The sequence below is a fragment of the Eptesicus fuscus genome, chromosome 13 (assembly GCF_027574615.1).
Source record: "Eptesicus fuscus isolate TK198812 chromosome 13, DD_ASM_mEF_20220401, whole genome shotgun sequence".
NCBI lineage: Eukaryota > Metazoa > Chordata > Mammalia > Chiroptera > Vespertilionidae > Eptesicus > Eptesicus fuscus.
In genome coordinates, this window is record NC_072485.1 from 29,414,013 (window position 1) to 29,439,445 (window position 25,433).

At 43.6% G+C, this 25,433-nt stretch overlaps 1 pseudogene; it reads right to left on the reverse strand.

Moving 5' to 3' along the window:
* Positions 1 to 4,236: 4,236 nt before the first annotated feature.
* LOC129151172 (glutathione reductase, mitochondrial-like) overlaps positions 4,237 to 25,433 on the reverse strand; it is a 42,738-nt pseudogene continuing 21,541 nt past the window's right edge.

A 25,433-nucleotide genomic window follows, 5' to 3' on the forward strand; every position in this document is an offset into this window, starting at 1 on the left:
AAAATGCTTGCAACAGCATCTGTCACATAGTAAGTTCTCAGTAAGGGTCAGCTACAATTATAGTAACAATGAATTGAAATCTTAATATGATCAACTCACTATATATCCTCCCGTGTTTTTGTTTTATCATACAGCTATGGTAGAAAATTCTCCTGAACGTATTTCAATGGGAAACAACAATCTCAGCAGTTAATAATACAAGCCAATCCGGATTTTCCAGCTGTCCGTAGCTGACAGGGCGTTTAACAGTGTTCCTCCATGTGTTCTGAAAGTATTTCTTTCTGTCTATGTTTTTCCTGTTTAATGAGCCCAGCCCCAAAGAGCAGTGTCCCTGCACTGTACACAACCGCAGTAGCTTATGGCCATTTTTGATACAGAATTGCTGCCAAGTTTTCGCAGCAACAGGAAAATCTCCTCATTCTCAGCCCCATTTTTATTTGAGAGGATGTCAATCTCTTTGTGTGAAAGGAATTAACCCCCCGAAAAAAAAACAGTTTTTAGGTGTTTTGGGTTTTTTTTTTTTGTTTTGTTTTTTTACAAAGGACTAGGGTGAGCACTTCATTTTTTGAGTCACTGCTAGAGGAACCCACTCTGCCTGCTCTGAGCTGTGTTGTTGGAGCATGCCGTGAACATTCCAAGGACGTGTTTACGCCAAATTCCAGTTTACCGTGGACTCAAACAAACAGAAAGATCAAATATTTGAAACTTCCTCTGCAGACGACTGTTGTGACTAAGGGACAAAAGCAACAGACAGCAAGCTTAGAGACAGGAAGCTTTTCTGAAGCGCCTTTCAGGGACTATTGCAGAATGAGACCTCATTCAATTTCCCCTGAACCCATCAGGCATTTACTGAGCACTCACTACATACAAGGCAGCATCCTAGGTATTGGTGGGGGTGGAGCACCGAGAACTAGGAAAGGATTCGGGTACTCCATGGCTACCATTCTGTTGGGGGAGAAAATACGCAGGCTACACATTAGCTCTTTCTTGGTTTCTGTCAAGCGAGAGAAAAATCCCACTCGGACTGACTTAAACAAACCAACAAAAAGTATTGGCTCATGTAAGGAAAAGTACTGAGGTACTGGCCTCAAATGGGGCTTGATTGGGGCTCATTGGAACCCCAACTCTCTCATCTTCTGGGTCTGCTCTCCCAAGTGCAGGCTTCGCTCTCAGATCCTATGTGCAGGGAAGATGGCTTCCCGGAGAGCCAGGTCTACATCCTCCAAGATTCTGGCCTGATAGAAAAATAAGACTTCTTTCACAACAGTATGTTGTAAGTCTTGAAAGCACTTTGCAGTGGCTTGAATTTGTTTGCAAGCTTATCCCTAAACTTAACACAGTGACCAGAGGGATACCGCGTTCTAACTGGTCAAGGCTGCATGACTTGGCCGGCCCTGGAGACAAGGATGAACACAGCACTTGTCAAAGCAAGTGGAAGGAGGTGGAGAAGATGGGAAGTTCTTTAGAGGGGGAAATAAAACAATCAGAGTTCTATTGCTCGAAGAGGAAGAAACAATTCAAAAACAAATATAACAGGGGAATAAATATAGCATGAAGAGAGGATGCGGAATGGATATTTTCTGGCTTTAAGGATCTATGAAAGAACCACTGAAGAACAAACAAGAATGAAATGAAGTTCAAATCACTTCCTAGTCTAAGAATCTGTGATTATGGAGGTTGACCTAAAACACACAGCCATTATAAAATGCTGGCAGTGTGATTCAGGGCGGAAGAGTTCTTTCTGGCTGTGATGTCAGACAAGTCTGGGTGTGAGACCCAGTCTGCTCCTTCCATAACCTTGGGTCTCAAAGCCTGTTTGCACCTATAATATAGGGGTAATAACAGTCCCTACTTCATAAGGATTAAATATGTTTATTATAACACCCACATGCTAGGACTGGATTCCCAAGTCTTGAGAGAGTGTCTTTCTTTCTCTCTCTCCCTTTCTTCCTACCTTCCTTCCTTTCTTTCTTTTTAAAAATATTTTTTATTGATTTCAGAGAGGAAGGGAGAGGGAGAGAGATAGGAACATCAATGATGAGAAAGAATCATTGATTGGTTGCCTCCTGTATGCCCTCTACTGGGGATCAAGCTCACAAACCGACCATGTGCCCTTGATTAAACCCGGGACCCTTAGGTCCACAGGCCAATGCTCTATCCACTGAGCCAAACCAGCTAGGGCAGAGAGTGTATGTCTTTCTATTATTATCTTCCATTTCCTTTTTAGCCCATTGGAATTAGGGGGTCCTCCTCATCAGACTAATTAAACTTCTCTTACTAAGGATAGGAATGACCTCCTAATAGCTAAAGCTAATGGATAATTCTCAACCTTTGTTTGATCTGACTTCTGTATAACTAGAGGCCTGGTGCATGAAAATTCATGTACTGGAGGGGCGTTCCCTCAGCTCAGCCTGCCACTTCTCACAGTCCGGGAGCCCTCAGGGGCTGGAGGCGACCCGGCAATCAGGGGAAGGCGACTCCCCATCACACCTCTGCTGCTGCCACTGACACTGACGGCAGCGCAAGTCTCGGCTGGCCCTGGTTACCTGAGCCTTGGGTGGCCCTGGGCAGCTGGGCAGCTGCCATCTGAGGCTTGCCTGCACCGCAGGCCAGCCCTAGGTGGCTGGGGGGCTGAGGTGACTGGGAGACTCCAGAGGCAGGTGTGGGCCCGGCCTTGCCACATGCCTGCCGCCCTGGCAGGGCTGAGGGGACTGGGCACCACCATCTTGTGGCTGTGGGTGCCGCCATCTTTGAGGGCATGGCAGTAATTAGCATATTCCCTCCTTATTGGCTGTGGATGCTGCCATCTTTGCAATGGTGTGAGGGTCAATTAGCATACTCCCTCTTAATTAGATAGGATACTAACACTCTTGATCACTACTCCCTCCTTGAAATTCTTTAATCCATTATCTTCAATTATTTTTCTTTGTGTCTTTTCTTTCTATCTATATCACCCTTCCTTCTCTGTATTCTTCTAGGGATCCTCTCCCTCTGTCCACATTAGGTTTTGGGTTTTCTGGGAGTTTATCTTTGTTCTTATATTGGGTATATGATTATCATCATGACTGTCTGTTTGTTTTTTGAATAGCCTTTCTATGTTAGGGAAAAATCCCATATTTAAGTGTAAATTTTCCAGTGTTGTAGTCATCCTCCTTTGCAACAAAAATGCAGGCACATACTCTTGATACTACCAATCACTTCAAACCATATGAGACTAAACTAGAAACCTGGTAGCCGTTAATTTTCACCCTCCAGTTTCCCATCTTTTCAAGCTCTAAGCAACCACTAATTTACATTCTGTCTCTATAGTTCTGTACATTTCAATAAGTGGAATCATAAAATATGTGGTCATTGGGGAATGACTTTTTCACTTAGCATTATGTTTTCAAGGTTCATCCATGTTGTAGCATATATCATACTTGATTCCATTTTATGACCAAATAACATCCCATTGTATGATTATATCATATTTTGTCCATATCATAGTGGACATCTGGCTTATGGCAGGTTCTATTATTAGTACTTCTACTTTATTTTAGAGATAAGAAAACTAAATCTCAGGGAAGTAACTTGACCAAGGTCAGCCAGCTAGAAGGTGCAGAACTGTGATACACAAAAACCCAGGGGTGTCTGATGCTTTAGTTCTTGCTCTTACCACTGCCTCTTACCATGCTATAGAATCCACACAAGAGGAGAGATATTGTGTGGATTCTATAGATACTGGTCTTGCCCAAAAAAATTCTCATTGAAATTTTTTTAGGAGCATGACTAAAATTCCATCCTAAAAAAAAAAACAACAAAAAAAACAAGTATGTAAAACTATGAAAAACATGTTTAAAAAAAATAAGCAATTTTTTTTTAGAAGAAAAGACTCTGATTTTATTTTCAGATTTTGGGAAATTGTTTTCAGGAAAAAAGTAAAATGACAAGAACACAGGCAAAAACTGAAATCTTTCATTGAACTATGAACTCTTAGCAGAGGAAAGAACTCCATAAGTAGTTGAGTCCCTCTCTCTCTTGAACCACTTCTAAAATGTCCCTCATTATGCGACCAGCCTCCTGAAACCTTTCCCACGTTTGATGTTCACATTTAAATAATGCAAGTGCACAGAATCAGTTCTTGTTGTTTTTGGAGCCAAGGACTGTGCTCTGTATGTTACAAAACTGCTTCAAGGATGTGACCTTTCTCTGAAAAACTATAGTACAAGAGGCCTGTCTCCCTTATTTTATTATTTCTTATGCTTTAAATGATTGAAAATTATGTATTGCTTTTCTGAGTTGACCTTTGTCGTCAGTGTGAATCTCCAGTTTGTTTAAATCCAGGCCCCCGGAATTTGGTCCCGCCCAGTTGGCCCAGAGCAGCCAGTCAACATCTGGAATTGTGGTCAAGGTGGGTTTCCTATCAGGAACTGAAGTAACCATGCAGAATTCCAAGCCCGAGTAAGTCTTTTCAACTTCCTGACCTGCAAGTACTTAGGATCTCTGTGCCAGCATTTTCCAGCTCTTTATTGTAGTTGGAGCTGATTCTTATATCAAAATTTCTAAGTCCCTTATCATGCCGGATCATGAGTGATCCCAGAGCGGAAAGGATCCCAGCCATCTCCACAGCAATGTGTCCTGCATCTGGGCCAGCGGTTCTCAACGACCCTTTGGGGCTCGAACGACCCTTTCACAGGGGTCGCCAAAGACATCCTGCATATCAGATATTTACATTACGATTCATAACAGTAGCAAAATTACAGTTATGAAGTAGCAACGAAAATAATTTTATGGTTGGGGGTCACCACAACATGAGGGTCGCGGCATTAGGAAGGTTGAGAACCACTGATCTAGGCAATCTTCCAGTTGAAAAAAAATCCATCACTGGCTAGTCCTAGGCTGGCACCTGGCACGTGGCTCTCCTGCGGATGTGAGGGCACGCCACCTACCTGTTGCAGTCAGGATGGGAGGAGCAGTGGATTTCCCCCCATTGATCTCTGCTGTGGGCTTGGGATCACAGGTGAATCCCTGCATGGCCAGGGATGATTTCTATATGGGCCTTGGTTAGATTATTTTGATAGATGGCATTCAGGTGGCTCCTCGAGGCATCCTGCTTTTCCTTAATAACTCGCCAACTGAACTTATCACAACTTTGAAAGCCATAATCAACATGATCATGCACGAATTCAGAGTGGACAGCTGTGTCCCACATTACCTTTTTGGGTACACGTTCGACATTCATGCAAGTGCCACCCAGCTTGTGGCTCTCTACCACGGCGACCCTGCATCCAGCTTGGCAGTCTGAGGCACACTGACCAGCCCACCTGAGCCGCTGCCGATTACCACATAGTCGTAGTCTGTGGCACTGAGAGTGAGTGGAGGGTCCTGTGAGGGAATGAAGCAATTTTTTAAAGCAGGAAAATAGAGCTTAGCTATCATATTTTAAATCTATAACAAATAAATATTAATACATTAAATTTACATAGCACTTAACTGTAAGCTTCTAAGAACATATATTGATTTGTCACAACAACTGGTTGAGGTGCATGTACATTCGTGTCCCCATTTTGCAGATGAGAAAATTGAGGTGCTGAGTTTAAGTAATTTATAGAGCTGATGGGTGATAGAGCTGGTATTTGAATTCAGGCAGTCTGAACTCTAGATTTGGAGGTTTTTTTAAAAATAGATTTTGGGTTCTTAATCACTTCCCTCCTAAGCCAAACAAACTAACATACATAATAAAAGCAAAGAAAGAAAAGAATGGTTATCAAATCTCTAGGAAGGAGGCTGTTTAAACGTAACAAAAGGTAACACAATATTAAAAAGCAATACCTTGGAGTAGCCCAAAAATGTTATTCTGTACCCCAGAAAAACCAAAATCAAATGATGAAGAAACAAACATGAAGAAAGTATCTGCAGTATATATGGAAGATAACAATTAACTCACATGAAAATTAATAAGAAAAAATAGTAAATGGCCCAATAGAGAGGTGAAAAAGGACATAGATTATTTTCAAAAAAGAAGTACTTATTTGAGAAAAAACATTTAATCTCATTAATACTGAAAGAAATGCTAGTTGAGCCGGTGATAAATTTGTTTTCCCTGCCCAATTAAAAAAAATACACAGGCTTCTTAGTTGGTGAACACATGAAGATGTGGGTGCACTCATAGAGGTCGTGGACACTCTGTGCCCTTTCCTCATATCTGCCCTGTTCATTTCTTCCACCTGGCCTGTTCCTGAGTCACAACCTTTTGAAATAAACTGATAAACAGCATGTTTGCATAAGGATTCTAGGAACTAGCTTCAAAAAATGCAGACTCTGACCTTTAGGCAGTACAGCTCCAGGCATTTACTGACCTTCAAATGTAAAACCAGGATGACAAAACCAGGGATGACATACACCAGTCCATCACTTAACTAGTTTGAAGTCCTAATCAGAGTAGACTCTGTGGTGTGTGCGTAGAGAACTTTTCAACCCCCTCCCCTTGATCTCTTTGTTCTGTTTTCCCTCTCCCTCCTTATAAAAAATTCTGTCTGCACTGAGATGTTAAGACGGTCTTTGGGACGAGAGTCCCCCATCTACTCAGGCTGCCAGCTCTTGAATAAACCATTTTTCCTTACACCAAAACAAGCAAGTAAACAAAGAAACAAATGCTACCTGATATCAAAATATACCACAAGACCACTGTAATCGAAACAGCATGGTACTGACATAAAAACAGATATATGGATCAATGGAACAGAATAGAGAGCCCAGAAATAATCCCACACTTTTATGTCAATTAATATTTGACAAATGAGGCAAAAACATACAGTGGGTAAAAATAGTCTATTTAATAAATGGTGCTAGGAAAATTGGGCAGATACATGCAAAAATATGAAATTAGGCCATCTTCTTACACCATATCCTACCTAATAAAAGAGTAATATGCAAATTGACCATAACCCGCTACACCCATAAGCCACACCCACCAGCCACGCCCACCAGCCAATCAGAGCGAGTATGCAAATAAACCCAACCAAGATGGCTACAGCCACAGAGAGCAGGAGGGAGGCTTGGGTTTCCCAGGCAATGGAGTAAGCCAAGCTTTCCGCCTGCCCTTGCCGGCCTAAGCCTCCACTCAAGGCTACAAAGTTTCAATTATAGAAGGTAAACAAATCCAAACAGAAATGGTGGCAGCCACAGAGCTGGAAAGAGTGGGAGGCTTGGGTTTCCCAGGCAACGGAGGAAACCAAGCTTTCTGCTTACCCTTGCCAGCCTAAGCCTCTGTTCCAGTCTACAAAGTTTCAATTGTAGAAGGTAAATAAATTCCAGATACCAGGGCCTCCACTTGGGTCGCCAGGGGGCATGGCTGGCCTGCCAACCACCACAGGCCCCTTGCTTAGGCTGCCCCACGCCCCAAGGGAACCCCCACCCTGATCCGGGACAACTTTCAGGGCAAACCAGCTGGCCCCCACCCCTGCACCAGGCCTCTTTCCTATCTAATAAAAGAGTAATATGCAGATTGACCATCACTCCAACACACAATATGGCTGCCCCTATGTGGTCAAAGATCCTGCCCCCATGTGGACACAAGATGGCCACCACAAGATGGCCAGCAGGGGAAGGCAATTGGGAGGCACCAGGCCTGCAAGGGAGGGCAGTTGAGAGGGACCAGGCTTGCAAGGGAGGCAGTTGGAGGCGATTCAACCCTGAAGGGGAGGACAGTTAGGGGTGACCAGGCCAGCAGAGGAGGGAAGTTGGGGGCAAACAGGCTATCAGGGGAGCAGTTAGGCATCAATCAGGCTGGCAGCAGAGTGGTTAGAGGGTGATCAGGCTTGCAGGCAGAAGCAGTTAGGGGCAATCAGGAAGGCAGGCAGGCGAGCAGTTGGGAGCCAGCAGTCCTGGATTGTGAGAGGGATGTCCGACTGCCCGTTTAGGCCTGATCCTACTGCGATCGGGCCTAAACGGCAGTCAGACATCCCTTGAGGGGTCCCAGATTGGAGAGGGTGCAGGCTGGGCTGAGGGACACCCCCCCCTCCATGCACAAATTTCGTGCACCGGGCCTCTAGTACAAGAATTAAAACTCATGCCCTAACCAGTTTGGCTCAGTGGATAGAGCATCGGCCTGCGGTCTGAAGGGTCCCACATTCGATTCCGGTCAAGAACAGATGCCTGGGTTGCGGGTTCAATCCCCTGTAGGGGGCATGCAGGAGGCAGGTGATCAATGATTTTCTCTCATCATTGATGCTTCTATCTCTCCTCCCTCTCCCTTCCTCTCTGAAATCAATAAAAATATATTATTTTTTAAAAGAAGAAAGAAATGCCTATGACCCATGATTCCACTTCTGGGAATATATCCGAAGAAATCCAAAACACTAATTCAAAAAAATATATGCACCCTAAGTTCATTGCACCGTGATTTAAAACTAGAGGCCCAGTGCATGAAATTCGTGCACAGAGGGGGGTTGTCCCTCAGCCTGGCCTGCACCCTCTCCAATCTGGGACTTCTTGGGGGATGTTCAACTGCCAGTTTAGGCCTGATCCCTGTGGGACATCCCTCTCACAATCCGGGACTGCTGGCTCCCAACCACTCGCCTACCTGCCTGCCTGATGCCCCTAACCGCTTCTGCCTGCCAACCTGATCACCCCCTAACTGCTCCCCTGCCAGCCTGATTGACCCCTAACTGCCCTCCCCTGCCAGCCTGATCACCCACAACTGCCCTCCCCTGCCGACCTGATCACCCATAACTGCCCTCCCCTGCCAGCCTGATCACCCACAACTGCCCTCCCCTGACAGCCTGATCACCCCCAACTGCCCTCTCCCCTGACAGCCTGATCGCCCCCTACTCCCCTCCTCTGCCAGGGCCTGATTGCCCCCAACTGCCCTCCCCTGCCAACCTGATCGCCCACAACTGCCCTCCCCTGCCTGCCTGATCACCCACAACTGCCCTACCCTGCCGGCCTGATTGCCCCCTACTCCCCTCCCCTGCCAGGGCCTGATTGCCCCCAACTGCCCTCCCCTGCCAACCTGATCGCCCACAACTGCCCTCCCCTGCCATGACCCGCCTCCTCAGCCAGGACCCACCTTCTCCATGCCTCACAGAACCTCAGGACTCCCAGGCCTCACTGCATGGAGCAGCCACCAGGCCCCCCTCCACTGTGCATGCAGATATCTTGTGACGGCCATCTTGTGATGACCATCTTGTGACGATGTGAGGGCATGATGCCACCTAGGCTATTATTAATATAGATAGCCACAATTTGGAAGCAGCCTAAGTGTCCATCAGTAGGTGAGTGGATAAAAATGCTGTAATACATTTACACAATAGAATACTACATAACTGTAAAAAGGGGAAATCTTACCTTTTGTGACAGCATGGATGGACCCGGAGAGCTTATGCTAAAGAGAAATAGCCAGTCAGAGAAAGACAAGTACAATATGATTTCACTCATATGTGGAATCTAATGAACAAGGGATTAAGAAAACAAAACAAAACTCATAGACACAGACTACAGAATGGCGATTAGCAGAAGGAAAGAAGGTGGAGGGAGGTAGAAGAGGGTAAAGGGGGCATAAATGGTGATGGAAGGAGACCTGACTTGGGGTGGTGAACACAAAATACAGTATACAGATGCATCATAGAACTGCACACCTGGAACCTAATTTTATTGACCAATGTCACCCTTATAAACTAAAAAAAAAATTAAAAAGTAAATAAGAAAAGAAAAAAAAGAAGCAAAGAAATGCCTTAAAAACAAACAAAAAAAAATACATAATATTAAAGGAGACCAACTAGTCTTGGCCAGGGTGTAATAACCTGGCATTATCAAACATTGCCTTTCTGTCAAATTGCCTTGTACTATAAGCCAAGAATTTTAAATATTCATATAACTTGATCTGTCCTAGCAATCTAAAGATATTAGTGTAAATTTAGAAGAGGTTTTATATTCAATGGCATGCACAAGTCAAAGGAAAAATATTCAAAGCTATTAAAATACCTGACAACAAGGAAATAAATAGATTATTCAATAAATATACATTGCTCTGTTATTAAAACTATATTTACCAAATAATGTAAAAAGTTGGGGAAATATTCCTATCATTTTTAAATGAAAAAAGCCACAATACAAATTTATATTTATTATAGAACTAGATTTACCCAATAATGTAAAAAGTTGGGGAAATATTTCTGTCACATTTTTAAATGAAAAAAAGCCACAATGCAAATTTATATTTATTATAGAACTAGAGGCCCGGTGCACGAAATTCGTGCATGAGGGGGTGGCGTCCCTCAGCCCGGCCTGCAATGATACAAGCATTCTGCACCTGGCCTGGCCAGAGGCCCTCCATGGCTGGGGTGGAATTCCACCAGACCGCTCATACTGCCCGCTCTCAGTGGCCACCCCACTAGGACTGGGACACTCCGGTGGGGCTGAGAGGACTGGGCACCGCCATTCTGTGGCTATGGGAGCCGCCATGTTTGTGGCGGAGTGATGGTCAATTTGCATATTCCCTCTTTATTAGATAGAATGTATATGAGCACAACTATTAAAGAAATAATCCAGTGAAAGACTAAAGAGAAACATATCAAATATGCAAAATTACTAAGATATTTTTTCTTTCTACTTGTTATTTACCAAATTTTTAAAAAATGTATTTTTATTGATTTCAGAGAGGAAGGGAGAGGGAGAGAGAGATAGAAACATCAATATTGACAGGGAATCATTGATTGGCTGCCTCCTGCACACCCTCTACTGCGGATTGAGTTTGCAACCTGGGCCTGTGTCCTTGGCTGGAATTGAACCCGGAACCCTTCAGACCGCAGGCCGACGCTCTATCCACTGAGCCAAACCAGCCAGGGCTCAAATTTTTAATAATGAACACTGATTACTTTTACAATGGGGAAAAACAGTAAAATAAACTTTGCTTTTAGAAAACAGCTAATGGTAAGGAATATAGTCAGTAATATGGTAATAACTATAATGGGTGTCAGGTGGGTGCAAGACTTATGGGAGGGGATCACTTTGTCAGTTATGTAAATGTGTAACCACTATGCTGTACACCTGAAACGAATATAATATTGAATGTCAACTGTGATTGAAAAATTAAAAAGAAAAAAATAAGGGAGGAGAGAGTGAGGGGGGATGAGAGATATCTGTAATACTATCAACAATAAAAAATATATTTTAAGAAACAGTTAATGGGTTGTGTTATGTGTTGAGTTGACTGATCCCAATTACTTCTGTCTCTCACTGACACTGCTATCTGCCCAGGGGAGTGGGGAGCATCCTCGCTTTGAAGCGCCAGCTCTGGAGATAAGCCTCCGTTGACCTGTGGGCCTGCTGATTTGCAAGCAATGCCAGATAAGGAATTTTAAACACTACAGAGCCACTGGCTGGTCTGCATCAGCAGAGCCCTATCAGCAGAGTCTTTGTTTCTGCTGGTCAGTGGCCCTGAAAGAAAGTGAGATTACACTGTAGCTTTTACACTCTGCCCAGGACCCAGGCTCCACCGCTTAAAGAGCTGAGATGGATGGCTCTGGCAGCAGAGGAATGCCTGGCCGGGGAGATAGAGGAGAAAGACACCCAGTGCTGAAGGAGGGAGATAAGATCTCCAAACAAAGACACTGTTAATACTTTCCAAAGTCCCAGGAACAAACAGAAACCTCTAGGGAAGAGGCAATCACATGCCAGTTGGAATTCCCTGGTCTGGCCCGTGGGAAGAAGGGTTAGGGGCCCTCTGAATTCTTACTCTTATTCTCATTCTCTCATTTGCCAATTATTAATTGGGCACCCAGGATAAGCCGGCGAGGTTTTGCTTGTAGACTCATGCAAGAGACAGACAGGCAGACAGACAATTAGGCTATGGCTGTGATATCAGGAACATCTTCAACTATTGAGAAAGGAAACTGATGAGGAAGGAAAACCTTGCCTTACAAGAGGAGTTAGCCTGAGGAAGGTCAATGGGGTTAGGAGAGAAAAGGGGTTTTCCAGGCTAAGGAAATAGTTAAGACCTGCAGACAAGAGAGGAGAGGGGCTTTTGAGAAACATTGAGACATCTGGAATGAAGGATGGGAAGAGAAGTGGTTTCTTCCAGTTCCCCTTAGATTGACTTACGGAAAAAATTAAGAGGCAAAAGAAGAAAAATAAATTTGCTGAAGGCTTCTTCTTCCTTTCAAAACTTTGCCCTTTTCCTTTGTCCCAGAGAATGCTGTTATTGGCTCTCTTAACCCTTGTGCTGTTGTTTCAAGGCTACAGAGGAAATAAAGGGGCAGAGGCAGCCCAAGGCTGAGGTCTGAGATTCACACAGAAGCTGTGGCCATCACACACAGAAGGGACTAACCAGCCAGGTCAAAAGTGATTCATGTTGCCCTTACACTGCAACTGCAATCCTTTTCAGCTTCCAGAGGTCACTGGTGGGGGTGCGGATGTCATCCCGTCATTCTGCGTATGTCGAGTGCAGAGCGGGTATCCACTGGTGTACTTCACAGCCTCATTCGGGAGGTAATATATGCAAACATGAGTGGTATGTACTTATTCGATATGAGACACACTTTAATTGAGTCCTGATTCTGGGCTAAACACTATGTGAAGTGCTGGGGAGAAAAAGATAGAAAGGAAAAAAATAACTACCCTGAAATAGATCACAGTCTGCTAGCTATGTAGTGCAAAGAAAACAAGATGGGAAGTCAGCATCGAAACGCAATTTAAAACTATAAGCTTCGTTATCTTGTGAACTAATAAGATAGATTCATTGGCTCTCTGTCTTTTTGTACAACTCATCTAAGGGCTGAATTGAATAACAGGTGGGTTTCTCTACACTTCTTCACATCTTTTGATCACCCATTTCTCCTGTGAGATGGGAAAACTCACAAGAATATGATATGGTCAAAATGACATGAAGTCAGAGAGCCTTGAGTTTGAATTTAGGACTACACTCATTCTAGTTGTGTTCTTGGGCAGGTTACATAACCTTTCTGAGCCTCTGTCTCCTCTTCTAAAACAGATAACAATAGCCATGTGGCAGATAATGTTGGTGGCCCACCCAGGGACACTGTGCCCCTCTTTTTGCTCTCACAGTTTTGTCTGGGGGAGGAAAGTGCATAACTTAGGTGATGGCATACCCTAAATGAAGGTGGGGGTCGGCAAACTTTTCTGTTAAAGGCCAGATAGCAAAATTTTAGGTTTTTCAGGCTATGAAGTTCCTGTCACAAGCCTGCCATTGTAGCATGAAAACAAGCATGCACAATACTTAAATGAATGGGTGTGGCTGTGTTGCAACAACACTTTATTGACAAAAACAGGCAGTGTCCAGAACTGGTGGTTGTCTGCTCATCTCTAGTGTAAGGCCACCCTGACCATCCTAGTACCTGCTTTCTCCCCTTTCTTTGCAACTAAAGGCATCCATCTCCAGTTCTGGCCAATGATACCTAAGCAGAAGTCTGAAGTGGGGGGGGGGGGGGTTCTGGGGAAGTTTTTTTTTTAACTTATATATTTTTTATTTCAGAGCGGTCAGGAGAGGGACAGAGATAGAAACATCGATGATGAGAGAGAATCATTGATCATCTGCCTCCTGCACGCCCCCCACTGGGGATCGAGCCTGCAACCCGCATATGTCCCCTGACCAGGAATTGAACTGTGATCTCCTAGTTCATAGGTCGACGCTCAACCACTGAGCCACGCTGTAAGTATGATAGCTAAGATTTTGCTTTCCTGATTAAAAAAAAAGAGAGAGAGAGACTAATGTGGTGGCCCTATACTATCCTCCCAATTCTACCTTGGATGTGAGTATGGTATCTGGAGCTGAAGCAGTCATCTTGCAATCACGAGATGACAAGCAAAAGACTAAATGTTGACTTGCTAACGATAGTGATTCCGAAAAAGAAACTAACTCCTAGATGTCATCACTGAGAAGCTGAATAAATACCAGCACCACCTACTGGACTACAAAACCCATAATTTTTTAGACCACTGTGGTTAGGTTTCCTGCATTTTGCAGCCAAATCTATTCTGAAGTCATGTCAATATATGACAGGCTTATTGTGAATATGAGGTGAGATGAATATACAAAATATATAGTAGAGGCTCAATCAATAATAGTTCTCTTCACATTTCATTTCACAGAAAAGTGATATCATTCCCTCTGTGATCAGTATTGTTAACATATTATACAAGCTTCTTTTAAGAATAAGTCACCTCGAATGGATCATTTTTTTCAGTCATCTCTAGTTTCACTCTAGAATTTTCCACGGCCTCAGAAAGATGAGGAAAGGGAAGGACCAGAAATAATAACTAGTTTAGCAGGAGCCTGAGTATGAAAAAAAAAAATCCCAGGTAATTGTAAAACAAATTATTATTATTTTTTTTGGAAAAAAGCAATCTCTCTCTAGTAACTAGGAATGAAAGTGTTCTTCTGCCTCGCCTTCCTCAGCCGCTTGCCAAGGTTCCTCATGCCTGCCTGCAACGGACTTCCCATGAGAAGACAGGGATGTTGTGGGTGCCCTGCACAACGCGTGGCTCACAGGAGAGCCGCAGTAGCTGCTACCTTATTTTCCCTTCCTCTCTTCTCCCTGCCAGTACTCTCCCAGTCTCAGCTTATTGAAGAACCAGACTCGGCGGGGAAGGGAGCCCCATGAAGGAGACACTAAACCTGCAGGAGGAGAGGACAGAGCGTGATCAGTCCAAGGATGGGGAGCAACAAGGAACAAGGATTTGAAAATGTTCAGAGTTAAGCAGTTTGGAAATAAGTTTCTGAGAAACAGGTGTCTTGGATCTGTCTTAAAATAGCGGGGTGTGTGTGTGTGTGTGTGTGTGTGTGTGTGTGTGTGTGTGTGTGTGTACCTCAGCTTAAAGTACCCATGCAGAGAAAGACAGTATCCAATAAATGTTTGTGCAAGTATGGATCCATTGGTGGGTAGATAGAACTTTTCAAATGCTCTATTCATTTAGAGTCTATTGCAACTACTCAAATTTTCTGTTATAAGATGAAAGCAACTACAGGTAACATGTAAAGGAACTTGTGTCCCAATAAAACCTTATTTACAAAATTAGGTGGTGGTCTGAGTTTGGCCCATGGGTCCCAGTTTGCCCATTCTGCTCTGGACTATGCCCACACCTGGGAGTGCCTCCTGGCACTGCAGCAGCTGTTCTGCTACCAGCCTGAGGATGGAGGCGGACAGGTGCAGGTAAAGAAACCTGGTTCCTTAACAGGAGCCTCTAATCCTGATACACCTGCAACCGCCCTTACTCTGTGCTTATCTTGTGAGATCTGCAATTTCCCTTTTATTGTGTCCATTTGAATAGGCTTTTCACTTATGTGCAGCCAAGAGCGTCTTAGCTGTCATACTTCCTTAAGAGGAAATACTCTGTCTTGTCTATTTCCCTCATGAGCTTGCAGTGGATCATAAATGCTCTGAAGGCTGCAAGCAGGAGAAAAAGAGAAAGGAGGTATGGCCCCTGGCTGAAGACTTCCTAGAGCAAGAATCTGCTCTAGATTTTAAATCCTTTAGTAACTGCTATACTGCTAACACCCTGAACTACCACTGATCTGCTACAGTCGTGCTTACAGGGGTGTGGCAATGCCTTGGATGTAGTCCCCCACTTGTGGAGTGGGCTGACTTGGCTGAGCCACTCATGTATAGTGTCCTTCGTTTGTCTTTTATTGCTTCATATGTGTGAATCTTATCTCTACCGATTTAAAGAGAAGCTCCTTTATGGCAGGAAACTTTTTGTAGATCTTACAGAATTGAGCACTTAATAGATATACAATATATATACATTACTACTGAATATTTGAAGGGGTGTTTTCATGAAATTAGAACCATTTGCAGTCATTTTAAATAGCCCCAGGATGGCCCTAGCCAGTTTGGCTCAGTAGATAGAGCATCAGCCTGCAGACTGAAGGGTCCCAGGTTTGATTCTGCCATCCCCAGTAGGGGGCGTGCAGGAAGCAGCTGATCAATTATTCTCACTTATCATTGATGTTTCTATCTCTCTCTCCCTCTCTCTTCCTCTCTGAAATCAATAAAATTATACTTTAAAAAATAAAAATAGCCCCAGGATGATTTAAGCTACCTATTGTCCCCCCAAGCCCAAATTACATTGAGTCTATCTAGGAATTTTTTTTTAATTTAGCTAATTTTGATTTAATACATTTTTAAGAGAATAATTCCCTATATGAAATTTGTAGAGTATGAACCTATACCACAGGACCCCACTCTCTTGATATGTGGTTGCTGCAATCAGCATATCAAAATATGTACAGGTTTACTTACCATCATTTTCTAAGTTTGACAAGACATTTATTATCAGAAGGTGGCCTGTAACTTTGGTGTAGTTTTCAAACACAGTAGGGTAAAATACATAATAATGGTAGGCAAGGATACGAAACTAGATTATTAGGGAGAGCAAGGGGGAAAAAAGAGAAAAGATTAGTCTAGTTTGGACTTGCCTAATTACAGCCTATATGCAATGAAATGTGATAATTTAATCCTAGTTGATTTAATGGTATAATCCCTCTTTTGCACTGGTAAATAGCCCCCAATTGCCTTTTGTCTGAATTATGTTACAAGAAATGTGTAATTCTATCAGAGAGTTTGCGTACACAAAAAAGGTAGGATTTTAAAGGTGGTCTTAAAAAAATGAGGATTTTTAAAAATTGAGATTCCTAACAGATTTCTAAGCACCTTTTAAACAAATTATAGATTTATTTTCCTGACTGCATAAATATGTACATACCATAAAATAGAAAGCACAAAAAAAATCCACTAAATATGCATACGCTCAAAATTCAAAGATAATCACTATTAAGAATTCTGGGGCAATTCCTTTTATTCCTCTCTCTTGCACAGAGAAAAAGATAGATCTATGTTAAGGTCCATGGTCGAGATCCTATTGTACATCATAAACATTTTCCCAGATTGTTAAGAATTTTTCATTAAGCTTTGTAGATGATCTTTTATTTCAGTTATTTTTCTGTACATTATATCTCTGCCCTCCATTTTAGTTTAAAAGATAAGACACTCATAGCATTTAAAAATATTCTTAAAATAAGATTATTTACAATCCTAATATTCTAATACTAGAGTACTGGTGCACGAAATTTGTGCACTTGGGGGGGGGATATCCCTCAGCCTGGCCTGCACCCTCTCGCAGTCCGGGAGCCCTAGAAGGATGTCTGACTGATGGCTTAGGCCCGCTCCCCCCATCAGTTGGACATCCTTAGCACTGCGCTCCTGACACCCCCACTGTGCTCGCCAGCCATCAGCCCAGCTTCTGGCTGAGCGGCACTTCCTCTATGGGAGTGCACTGACCACCAGGGGGTAGCTCATGCATTGAGCGTCTGCCCCCTGGTGGTCAGTGCGTGTCATAGCGATCAGTCGTTCCGCCATTCAGTCAATTTTCATATTAGCGTTTTATTATCTACTAGAGGCCCGGTGCACGAAATTCATGCATTGGGGGGGGGGGTGTCCCTCAGCCCAGCCTGCACCCTCTCTAATCTGGGACCCCTCAAGGGATATCCAACTGCCCGTTTAAGCCCGATCCAGGTAGGATCGGGCCTAAACAGGCAGTTGGACATCCCTCTCACAATCCAGGACTGCTGGCTCCCAATTGCTCACCTGCCTGCCTTCCTGATTGCCCCTACCTGCTTCTGCCTGCCAGCCTGATCACCCTCTAACCACTCCCCTGCCAGCCTGATTTAGCCTAACTGCTCCCCTGCCAGCCTGACTGCCCCTAACTGCAGGCCTGGGTCCCCCCCAACTGCCCTTCCCTGCAGGCCTTGTCGCCCCCAACTTCCCTCCTCTGCCAGCCTGGTCACCCCTAACTGCTCTCCCCTGCAGGCTTGATCGCCCCCAACTGTCCTCCCTTGCAGGCCTGGTCCCTCCCTACTGCCCTCCCCTGCTGGCCTGATTGCTCACAACTGCCCTCCCTTGCAGACCTGGTGCCCCCAACTGCCCTCCCCTGCTGGCCATCCTGTGGCAGTCATCTTGTGTCCACATGGGGGCAGCCATCTTGTGTGATGGAGTGATGGTCAATTTGCATATTATTCTTTTATTAGATTGGATTAGATAGGATAGAGGCCTGGTGCACGGGTGGGGGCCGGCTGGTTTGCCCTGAAGGGTGTCCTGGATCAGGGTGGGGGTTCCCTTGGGGCATGGGGCAGCCTGGGTGAGGGGCCTGTGGTGATTTGCAGGCTGGCCACGCCCCCTGGCAATCCAAACAGAGGCCCTGGTATCAGGGATTTATTTATCTTCTATAATTGGAACTTTGTAGCCTTACATGGAGGCTAAGGCAGGCCAGGGCTTCGGAAACTTGGCTTCCTCCATTGCCGGGGGCAACTCAAGCCTCCTGCTCTCTCCAGCTCTGTGGCTGCTGCCATTTTTGTTGGGATTTATTTATCTTCTATAATTAAAACTTTGTAGCCTTAAGTGGAGGCTAAGGCAGGCCAGGGCTGCAGAAAGCTTGGCTTCCTCCATTGCTGGGGAAACCCAAGCCTCCTGCTCTCTCAGTGGCCGCAGCCATCTTGGTTGGGTTAATTTGCATACTCTCTCCTGAATGGCTGGTAGGCGTGGCTTATGGGTGTAGCAGAGGTATGGTCAATTTGAATATTACTCTTTTATTAGATAGGATAAATAATAAAAGGGTAATATGCTAATTAGACCGAATGTCATTCCAGACATCCTTCCTGATGAAGCCAGGGCCAGAGGGAAGCCAGCCCAGGTCCTGGGTGCCTGCGGGCGGCCCGGGGGAAGCCAGCTCAGATCCCGAGTGCCTGTGGGCAGCCCGGAGGAGGGAAGCCCAGGTCCCAGGTGCCAGAGGGAAGCTGGTGCCAGCAGCCGGGAGAAGGAAAGCCTACTCTTGCATGAATTTTCGTGCATCAGGCCTCTAGTATAGGATAACCAGTCACATGTTTCCTACTCCTCATAGAGTAGAAGCTATTTTGTATTTTATTATATAGTAAACAAAGAAAACAAGAGAGGAACAGTAAGAGACACAGTCCTCAGCCGTGTTTAGTTTCTATTACATTTCTTCGCAGTCTTAAGTCTACGATTGCATTCGTGTTTTTGTTTTATGCATGCCATAGCCTCTCAATTTGACCCTGGGATCCTTTGTTCAGAGAATACCTATGGTAGAGGTTCTCAAAGTGTGGACCCCCTAGACCAGCAGTAGCAGCAGCACTTAGGAATTTGTTAGAAATGTAAATTCTCTGGCTCCATCCAGACCAACTGAATCAGAAACTGGAGGGGGAAGGGAGGGGATGAGCTAGCGGGGAGAAGTAGGGGCCGCAATCTGTGGTTTTTTCACAAGCCACCCAAGCAATTCTGATGCACACTACAGTTTAAAAACCACTGTCCCATGGGATCAACAATCTGCAGATGGTCCTCTGGGAAACAGTTTGCAAAACTGCCTTTCTGACGAGTCTTTGTATTTCCTGGAAGGAAGATACAAATTGCTGGCTGCCTCTGTTCCCTCAAGGATAGAGCAGGGCCATTAGCTGCTTCCCAAGATCAGAATTAATTATAATAATTAGTGAAAGGGGTTTGTAAGCCACTAAGCAGCAGAGTGATATATAGATATTAGTTATTGTTATGGTGACCTTGAATTTAAGCTGAAGGATTTAGATGACTAAACTCTGGGGAAAGCCCAGTGGAATGTGGACACAGATGGTTCTTAACTTTCACATATTCAAATTTCATACAACCCGATTTTCACACATTACACATGTCACCCTAAAACCCCTTTCCCACACCCAATCTGGAATTTCCTGCACTTGCAATTTCATGAGCAGTTGGAGGAATCCCACGGCTGCACCACCTGCCAACCCACAGCTCTGCCTTGGCAGGATCCCATCTTTTTCTATTCCACAGTTTTCTGTGCATATTTTATTGCATCTTGCCATTATTTTTACAAAGAAAACAAGAGAGGAACAGTAAGAGACACAGTCCTCAGCCGTGTTTAGTTTCTATTACATTTCTTCGCAGTCTTAAGGCTACGATTGCATTCGTGTTTTTGTTTTATGCATGCCATAGCCTCTCAAATATATCCTAGTATGCAAATTAGTGTTTCTTTCCAAGTCTCCTCTGCTTTCTGAGTTATCCCTGCTTCCTTTTGTTCTTCTTGTCCCTTCCTAGTCTTGATGTCTGGTGATCCTCAGATGCTTGGTCATCCCTCGTTGTCTGTTCATATGTTTATGGCTTCAGGTACCTGACATGGGCTCCCCCTGCAGGCCACTCCCCTAAAAGAAAGGGCAGCTGTGATCTTCATCTGAGGGGGTAGGGATTTGACCAAGAGACTCCACTTTAGTGACTTGGGCATGGGGGAGGCAGGCAGGCTGAAAACTCCTTGCCCTCTCCACCCTTCATGGCCAGACAGGGAGGACGCTACTTTGGCACTGCAGGACGTCCATGAATGTTTTACCTACACAAAGATGACTTACATTGTTTATTCCTTCTGAGTCCATTTTGGAAGTTTCAATTTATCTCTCTCAGCCCTCCACTCCCACATATCACTATCCCTCCCCAGGTAGGAAGTTCACATTCTCTTGGGGCTATAACCCAGATTCGAAGTCTGCACCTGTCTGACCACTGGGTGGTGGTGATGTGGGGTGGTCAGGGATATGGCTGGTTTTACTCTTCAGGATACAGGTCTGAAATTAATTATCCGGATAATTAATTATTTCAAGGCCTCTGACTGCTCTTGACTTGTCGTCATCATGACTCTGAGCTGGCAGTTTCTTTTAATCTTTTATCTTTCTTGCGGATCCAATCTATTTAATAGATTTTTCTAGAACAATAGTTCTCTAAGTATAGTGCCTGAAGCAGCAACATCAGCACACCTGGGGACTTGTTAGACATAAAATTGTTTATCCATAATACAGCTGATGAGTATTTTGTTGTGTCTAGATTTTTGACTATTATAAATAAAGCTGCTGTGAACATTCTGTGGACATACCTTTTCATTTCTATCAGGAAAATACAGAAGTAGAATTACAGGACAAATCCAATCTGATGCAATCAAAATTCTTCATAATTATGATCTGCTGATGGTAGTGTTATGGATTTATTCTTTTTATGGTTGCCAGGCAAATATAGTAAGTCCAAAACACTGCATTTGGAACATATTTATACTAGAAAATTATTTATTATTTATCTGAACATCATGTATTTTTTTGCTAAATATGCCAACCCTAAGTTCTTTTTATTCAATTATGTTATTTTAAGGACATTAAAGGGTAGGAGAAGCAAGATTGACTTGTATGATCATTCTACCTTTTTAAAAAATATTTTTTTATTGACTTCCGAGAGGAAGGGAGAAGGAGGGAGAGAGAGATAGAAACATCAGTGAGAGAATCATTATCGGCTGCCTCCTGCATGCCCCACATTGGGGATCAAGCCCACAACCCGTGCATGTGTCCTGACCGGAATTGAAACCTGACTTCCTGGTTCATAGGTCGATGGTCAACCACTGAGTGAAACCGGCTAGGTTCATTCTACCACCTTGGTCCCAGATAGAAATTTGACAGAAAACTGATAGCATCATAATCCATATATTAGGTTGCTCATTCCTGTGCAAAATACCCAGCCCAAGCCAGTAATTGTACACTTTCATCAGAAAGTTCTTCTTCCTGGGACCTGGAGAGTATCATGCTAAGTGAAATAAGTCAGAGAAAGACAAGTATCACATGATCTCACTCATATGTGGAATCTAAGTAACAAAATAAACTGATGAATAGAGTGGATCTGGAGACTGGCATGGAACAGAGTGTGGAATCTCAGAGGGAAGGTGGGGGAGGGTGGGTGGGTGGGAGGTAATCAACCAAAGACCTTGTATGTATATATGCCTAACCCATGGACATAGATAATAGGGTGGTGAGGCCTGGGGTGGAGTAGGGTTGGGGGTGGGGGAGGTGGGCTGGAGGGAGTCAATGGGGGAAAGAAGGGGACATATGTAATACTTTCAACAATAAATAATTATTTTTAAAAAAATAAAAGAAAGTCCTCCTTCCTAACACTAACTCAATATCTTATATCTAAAAAAATGTCATTTTGCCCTAGCTGGTTTGGCTCAGTGGACAGAGCATCAGCCTGTGGACTAAAGGGTCCTGGGTTCATTTCTGGTCAAGGGCACATGCCGGGTTACAGGCTTGATCCCCAATAGGGATGTGCAGGAGGCAACTGATCAGTGATTCTCTCTCATCATTGATGTTTCTCTCTATCTCTCCCTCTCCCTTCCTCTCTGAAATCAATAAAAAAATATATTTTAAATAATGTCATTTCAAGGTGGCTAAGAGAAGAATTTGAGGTAAGAAATTAGTTTAGATAAGAAATATTTGTCTTGCTCTAGTTGGTTTGGCTCAGTAGTTAGAGCATCGGCCTGCGGACTGAAGAATCCCGAGTTCAATTCCAGTAAAGGGCCCATGCCTGGGTTTCAGGCTCAAGCCCCAGTAGGGGGCGTGCAGGAGGCAGCTGATCAATGATTCTCTCTCATCATTGATGATTCTATCTCTCTCTCCCCTTTCCCTTCCTCTCTGAAATCAATATAATATATATATATATATATATAAAGAAATATTTGTCTGTATTTAACGTTTAACTGTGTTTTGAAATTTTTTAATAATCATGTATATGTCATGTAACACTAAGGTTTCCATTTTTAACCCAAGATTAAAACATTTATAACATCTATTAGGGACTTTATAATTTTTTTTAGCTCTTGGGGATAAAATTCCTCACATAACATGTAAGGCTATTGCTCGATTTTTATATATTAAACTTTGCATATACATTTTCAGAAACTCATTAAACACGCAAATAGAACTGCTTCCCAAAAGATGTAATGAGCAGAAAAAATTTTGATGTAACTATTAGGTCCTTGGGCTAGAAAAATAAATATCTAGGTGTTTTATTAGCTTTCTAGCAAGCTTAACCAATTTTCTTACCCTGTCGTAAGTTTTTACTAGCTAAAGCGTCCTAGTGTAGTTAGGGCTCTCAAGTATGAATGTTATTATACATTCTGCCTATGAATATTTTGGACTTGCGTTTCTTTGTCCTGTAATTTTTAAAATGTGGGCTCCTTCTTCCCCACTGTTTTGGTACAATCTCTTGTGGTGAGTTGGTGGCAGGACACCACCCTGGCTTTGAGGCTTCTGGCAGAACATTATTTTTGTGGGGCTGTGGTTGCTACGAAGTTATTGCTGAGGAATCATGGCCAAGGCCTATCCCCAGTTTGGGTTTTGCCTGTGCATTAAATACTGTTAGTGGTTTTAGTCCCTACATTGTTCCTATTTGAGTAAAATGAAAACTCTTGTGAAACAGGATTTCCGAAAGCGGTGGATAAAGTTCTAGATCCAATAAAGCCCAGGTGGTTTTGCATGAATTGAATTGATTTCTGCTTTACTCAACCATTCTCTAGAGAAACAAGAAAAATTCTTCCTGCAAATGTTTTTTTTTCCCCCGTATTTGGTAGAAACATTAATGATAATAATTAGCATTTATCATTACCAGGTAAAGTACTAGTCTAAAAACTTAGCATGTACTTCTTGCTTGATAAGAGTCATAATCATGAGCAGTATAATTTATCACCCCATCTATAAGCAAGATGCTTTTCATACATTATTCAGTCTTCACAACTTTTTTTTTTTATCCTCACCCGAGGACATGCTTAGAGAGAAGAAGAGGCAGAGGAGAGAAAGAGAGAGAAAGAAACATTAATCAGTTGGCGCAGTTGGTACGTGCGCCAACCAGGGATCAAACCTTCAACCCAGATGTGTGTCTTGACTGGGAATCAAGCCTGCAACCTTTCCGTGCACAGGATGATGCTCAACCAACTGAGTCACTCTGGCTGGGCCAGTCTTTACAACTTTTTGGGAGAGGTAGTTAGAAATCCGAAGAGTGAGGCACTGACAAGTTAGGAAACACACCCAAGATTATACAGGTGGTAAATCATAGAATTGGGATTTAAAACCAGATTCTCAACACTTTTTCATGTAATGCAATTGAATCACTTCTCATACATAAGTACTTGGTCTCTTGCTATCTTATTTCACTTTGATAAGAACCTCCGTGGGAAGAACAGAAGGTACTGTTACCTTCAGGTTAAAGGGAAGGAAAATGACACACAGAGGTTAAATGGCTTGCGGAACTTCACACATTAACGGTAGAGTTGGTACAGAGTTCCCATGTTCTGGCCATTAAGATAATACAGAAAAGTATTATTACTTTGGGTGATGTTATATTAAGAGAATGTAGTTTTAAATCCTTCCACTGAAAGCATACCTTAAGAGGGTCATCATCCTTGAATTCTTAGTTCCCACACAGTCATTGTTTATATGTAGTCTAACCGTCGGGAGGAAATAGGGTGTTGTTAAATATCCAAGAACCCAGAGAGCCTTCGTTTATGCCAGCAAACATTGATGTTCAAAGATAGTCAGAGTCCTCAACAGTTTTACATTCCAAACCACACTTCCCAATAAAAATGATCCTCTACAATAAGTTCCGAAGTCAGCTCCAGGCCTGGATCCCAGGCCACGAGTTCCAATGGAGGGTGTCATCCATAACCCACTGGAAATTTGGCAAGTTGTTTAGACAACCCGTCTCCATCAAGCTGCCTTTGATGGCAAAGCCAGATGGGCTCTCTAGGCATCAGCTGACCTTCTGCAGCTCACCTTTGCAGGGCTCTCCTCTTCGTTCACCCTTCCTCTCCAGGTCACCAGGTCCCTACACAAAATGCTTCTCCTTGCCAAGAAGATACATTGACTGAAGTGATCTGATAAATATGCCAATAATTTATCTTGGCAAATCAATGCTGTGTCACTTCGGGTCTCTACAAAATTTCCTCCAATAACTCGCCAGCCCTATCCACTTACAATCAGAATCTTAAAGCCTAAACATAGGTTGAGCCCTGATTCTAATTTCAAATCTCCGCTGGCTCACACTTGGGATGTGTTCTGTCTTCCATCTCCAGCTGGCCACTATTGTGCCCCTTCTGCTGAAATGAAGACTTCCCCACATTAATCTCCACATTCTTCACACTTACACTGGTAGAATTTATAGCTTGATAACTCAGCCTTGCCCTAAGAATAAGCAAAAGGGAATTGAGTTCACAGCCTGCCTGCTAGGCAGGAAACAGCCAAGCTCCAATTTTTCACCTTTTTGCACATTTTCCCCTACTTGGCCCTCCTTCTCCATTTTAAATACTTTTCTTCTAGAAGTCTCTGCTTAAAATTTTCAGCACCTAGCACTTGACTTCAGCTTGGTTCAGGTTCAGCAAAAAAAAAAAAAATGTCTATATGAGCTTTCAGCAGCTAGCAGCCAGTGTTGGCCTGGGCTGCTGGCTTTACTGAAGGCTCTCGGGTTCACAGGCCCCAGGCAGGTGGCAGCTGGCCCCAGCTTGCTATTTGCCTCTTGCTGATCAGCCCCAGACCCAGCACTGGCACCAAATCTGAGTCTGCATTAACCTAGTGGACACCA